This window comes from Helianthus annuus, chromosome 2 (genome assembly GCF_002127325.2).
Source record: "Helianthus annuus cultivar XRQ/B chromosome 2, HanXRQr2.0-SUNRISE, whole genome shotgun sequence".
Lineage (NCBI taxonomy): Eukaryota > Viridiplantae > Streptophyta > Magnoliopsida > Asterales > Asteraceae > Helianthus > Helianthus annuus.
Window position 1 is genome coordinate 154,636,694 of NC_035434.2, and position 6,000 is coordinate 154,642,693.

Sequence of the window (6,000 nt, forward strand, 5' to 3'; positions counted from 1 at the left end):
TCTAAATCTTTTCATTTGACTCATTTGATATAACACGCTGACTTGATCTATTCATATATGTAAGGGCTACATATATTGATTATCAATTTCAAGTTTTCGGGTATACATTTCAAAATTCTGAAAAAAGTTGACCCGATCTCCGGTGTGGATAAATATGAGAATGACATGAGCGTTGTAAGTTGCGAAACCAATATGGTGTTACTGCGGAGCGACAAAATAGACGAACCCGCCGCAACGCGCGGGCATTCCCACTAGTATATATATAGTGGTTGAATAAATAAGGAATTTGTTGACAAGGAAATCAAAATTTCATACTCCGATTCTTCTAGAAGATAATTCATTATGATACGGTTTCCTTTTCTATGAGGTTTTAACCGACGACCATCACGGGATCTCGTTGTAAAAAAAAGAGAAACGATTTATTGATATTTATTGAAAGGGTGCTGCTAAATGTACCCCCTTTTCTACTAAACGTACCCCCTCCTTCAACTTTCACATTAATATAATTAAAACCCTTTTGTTTTTTCTTTCATTTTTTATCTTTAATTATTATTATTATTATTATTATTATTATTATTATTATTATTATTATTATTATTATTATTATTATTATTACTAGTATTTGTTTTTAAAATGTTATTTTATTTAAAAAGAAACTTTTTTTTGATTATTTGAAAAATAATCGTTTTCTTACGTTTTAAACTAAAGCGAGTCATTTTAATTTTAAATGGATTTTTTTTGTTCATAGCGGCTTGAAGTGAGTATTCGAATTCAGTTTGTATAAATAATGATATACAAAAATTTAAATGAAGCTTTAAAACCAGCCAACTTAAATAATGTTTTATTTTCTTTTTACGTCTTATTAATTTTAATAAATAAAAAGTTGTTAATTATATTAAAAACATTTTAATATAATAATAATACTAATAAAAATAGTAATAGAAATAGAAATAGAAAGATGAGAGAGCTAAAAATACGAAATAAATAAAAAATATAAAAGCAATTGTATTTTTTTTTCAAAAAAAAAGTTCTGAAACTTTTTTTTTTTGTATAAAAAATACCTTTTTATTAATTTTAATGACATTTTATAGAAAAATAATAAAATACTAGTAAGAGAAAGTGTCTTCAAATTATAGAAACACAATAGTTTTCAAAAACAATATTTATAATGTTTAGAGGTGTGAAATTTGATAGCTTTTAAACTATATTTTTAGAAATGGGGGTATGACTAGTAAAAAAGGGGGTGCATTTAGCCAACCCTTTATTGAAATCATTCAAGCGATTTACTTCTCTCAAAACTAGCTCTTTATGTCCCCTTTACTCACCTTCTAGACGGCCGCCGACAACAAAGGATTGAACCGACGACACCGCCGGTATCCTCACCAGCCCAGTTTTGAGACCGCCGTGCCTCCGTCGCCTGACTCGTTCCCAATTACTCGCTTACGACTTCACTCTATTCCGTTTTATTCAATCTATTATTGAGGTAATTGTCTACTTCTTGGTTTGGTCAGTTGTGATTAACATGTTTTAATATGGCATCGTAATCTCGATCTATATCCGGCGAACTTGGGATTTTGGGTTGGGTTCCGGCGACACCGTATAGAGAGGGAGGGAAAATCGATTGTATGTATATATGTTGGACTCTCTCTGTGTTTATATATATATATATATATCGATGTGTTTGTATTTCATGTAAAAGTAAACTGCTTGTATGTTATTCGTGTACGTGTCGTTGATATGTTACAATGTATGTGTATGTATATCCAAATTTGTGTGTGTTATCTTGTGTGTGGCTAATGTGTGCATGTGATGTGTGGTGGGTGTATGTGATGCATGCATGGTGTGTAGGTATGGTGTATGTAGTGTGTGTCTTTAATATGTGTGTATTTAATATTATGAGTGCATGTGTGTAGAGTTTCTTTTATTTGAGTGATTTAATGCATGGATGTGTATATATAGTGTGCGTCTGTGTGTGTTATGTGTGAATGGATTGAAAAAGGCATTAGGATCTACATATTTGGTGTTTTTGTAAATTAACATATGTTACGAGCAAGTTAGTGATGGCTAAAGTTTGTATTTTATTTTATAACTGGTTAGACTATATCAAAATATACTCATATCTATACTATATAATAAAAGAAACCTGTTTTGCGACACTTGTCATTCTCTCATTTAATTGATTAAAATTAATAATAATAATAATAATAATAATAATAGTAATAATATTTAATCTAAATTAATAAAATTTTTATTATTAATAATATTTAATCAAATCTAAAATCTAATCTAATACAAATTTTTATTATCAATAATATTTAATCAAATCTAATAAGAATTTATAGTTAATAAATTCAACTTATCTATGTAATCTTAAATATTCCGATTGGTTAAGTATTATGGGTTGAATGGAAGCTTAAATTATAGACAAGTTGAAAAAATTACATTTTTTTTTATGAAAGTTTATATTAACTTTCAAATAACTAAAAAAATCCACCTAACATCACAAATGCTTCTGTTAAATTCGATTAATTAATTTGTTCAACAATCACTATTATCTTTATCATTCAGTACAGTTAACCGATTTATCATCATACAACCTCGCACCTATTCAATCATATGATTTTTCAATCTCATATTAACTAAATAATTAAAGATTAATATTCAATCTTATCCTACTTTAAATATAAAAAAATCCGTTAGTTCAGATTAATATTCAATAGAGGTGGCAAAATGGGTGGGTTGGGTAGGTTTGGGTAATGGGTTAGGATGGGTATGGGTTAGAATGGGTTTGGGTTAAGATGGGTTTATTAAGAGATGGGTTAGAATGGGTTTAGGTCACAATGGGTTTCGGTCATGATAGGCTAAAAATTTAAAAAAAATCAGAAAAATTTTAAAAAAATCTGAAAAATTGAAAAAAATTTTAAAAAATCAGGAAAAATAAAAACAATTCAAAAAAATTAAAAAAAAATCAGAAAAAAATAAAAAATTTTATAAAAAATCAGAAAAATCAAAAAAATAAAAAAAAATCTTAAAAATTAAAAAAAATAAGAAAAATTAAAAAAAAATCAGAAAAATTCAAAAAACTAAAAAAAATCAGAAAATTTCATGACCACACCCACTAAGACATTTTCAAACACTGTGTATAAACAAGTAACGCAAATAAACCTTCTAGTTCCAAACTGAAATTCATTTTTATCTCATTTAACTATGAAATCACCCAGAATCTATCAAAACAATTAATTTAATCACCATCCCGACTCCTATTTCCATTCAAAACACAAAATTTCACGACCACAACCACTCAGACATTTCATCAAGCATTTGGCGTGCATAAAACAGTCAGCACAAACAGACCCCCCATCTCAACACAAATCGATGATACAGCCACTAGTGAACCGAGAAAAGAAGAAGATGATATAAAAGTTTAACTGCTAGATATTGTGGTGTTTAAGGATCTTATCGAATATCACAAGAAGAATGGGGTTTACCCGTTTGATGATGCAGGTGGATGGAAAGCCAAAATTGAACACTTGAAGAACAAATTCAAGAATCATGATTATAGTTGAGTCGATCCTTCCTGGAGAAAAAGCGGAATTCGTAATGTGGACCATGGTCTTTGGAGATCAAGAAAATTAACGGTGGTGATGGTAATGTGTAAGATGGGTGGTCTGTTAATGAAAATATGCATTCATTTTGTGCTAGAAGTAGTAAGATGGGCTAAGTTTTAGGGTTAGATAGTTAAAACCCATCCTGACCCATGTTAAAATTTAGATAGGTATTTTAAAACCCATCCTAACCCATATTAACTAAATCACCAGCCCATTCTGACTTATTTCCTTTTTTAAAGAGGCCCAAAATAACCCAAAATATCATGGTTGGGTTTTTATTGCCACCCCTAATATTCAATCTTATCCTACTTTAAATATAAAAAAATCCGTTAGTTTTTTTAAATATATTTTTTTATTTGGTATATAAAATCATATTTATTCAACCCATGTAATACACGGGGGTTTTTAAAAATATAACTTTTTTTTATTATTTGGTAAACAATATTACATTTATTCAACCCGTGTAATACAATGGTTTTAAAGATATATTTTTTATTATTATTTGGTATATAATATTACATTTATTCAACCCGTACAATACATATGGTTCTTATAGATATAACTTATTTTATTATTTAATATATAAAATTACATTTCTTTAACCCGTGCAATAGATATAACTTATTTTATTATTTAATATATAAAATTACATTTCTTTAACCCGTGCAATAAAGGAGGCTTTTAAAAAAATAATGTTTTATTATTTGGCATATAAAATTCATTTATTCAACACGTGTAATACACGGGTTATAACCTAGTTTACTAATAAGATAAAGAGTTAATAGCCAAAATGGTCCCTGAGGTTTGCTCACTTTTGCCACTTTAGTCCAAATTCCAAATTTTTTAAATCTGGGTCCCTGAGGTTTGCATTTTTTTTTTGCCATTTTAGTCCAAATTTCAAAAAAGTCAAATTTTTTATTGAATTTTGTCTTTATCCTTATCTCTCACAAGGGCAAAATTATCATTCTATATTATTATAAAGCAATTTATATTAAAGAAAATAAAAAAAAACCCTTAAAAGGGCAAGAACCCAGAATTTCATCTTCAACATCCAGGACTTCCAACTTCCAGAACTTCATCTTCATCTTCCCACCACCACAACCATCCCGACGGCTTCAACCACCATCCCCGACGGCATCACCTCCACCCCCGCACCACCACCATTGCACTACCATCATCCCTACAAAACCCAAACCCCCACCCCTGCTACCTCTGTGAGAACCACCACCACCACAAACCCACCACCACCGACTTAACACCCAATCAGACACATCCATCACCCATTAACACCCTAATCAGACACATACACATACACACACCGAAAATCTTTGAGAGAGAGAGGGAGATCGAAGAGAGGAGATCAGGGAGGAAGTCGGAGAGAGAAAGAGGGAAACGACAGAGATGGTGGCTAAGGTGGTTGCCGGCAGTGGCGGTGTCTCCATCGGAACCCTAACCCCAAACCTGCAACAACCCAAATCCCAAACAACCTGCAAACAACCTGCAAACAACCCCCCACCGTCTCCACCATCACCACCCTCACCGAAACCCTAATCCCAAATAACCTGCAAACAACCCTAATCACCAACCACCTGCAAACAACTTAGATCCATCCGGAAGAGAGAGAGGGAGAAGAGAAAGATCCATCCGGCAGTGTTGGGTCTTGCCCGAACCCACTGATATCTGTGTTTAACCCACTGATCTTTCATCCGTTAGTGTCTAACCCACTGATCTTTTATCTGTGTTTTAATGTCGCCGGCGTGAGGATGTGGCGGTGGCGGTGGTGGCGGCAGAGAGGAGTAGAGGGAGAGAGAGAGAAAGAGAGAGAGAGAGAGAGAGAGAGAGAGAGGGAGAGAGAGAGTGGTGGTGGTGATGGTGCTTGTGAAGAGAGAGATGGTTTTTTTAAAGAGGGTTTTTTTTTATTTTCTTTAATATAAATTGCATAATAATAATATAGAATGACAATTTTGCCCTTGTTTGAAATAAGGATAAAGACAAATTTCAGTAAAAAAATTGATAAAAGTTGACTTTTTTGAAATTTGGACTCAAATGGCAAAAAAATGCAAACCTCAGGGACCCAGATTTAAAAAATTTGGAATTTGGACTAAAGTGGCAAAAGTGAGCAAACCTCAGGGACCATTTTGGCTATTAACTCTAAGATAAATAAGATTTTTAGTCATGTTTCTAATATATATATATATATATATATATATATATATATATATATATATTCCTTGTTACAAATGTGATAATTTATAATTTATAGAACATGACGATTTAGTACTTGTGGTGAGTGTTAAAAGAATGTGTACTTTGATAATATATTACCGGTAAGTTAAGTTCGTCGGTCGTCGGAAAAAAAATTTGCTAAGAACAATACTTTTAAATTAAAAGT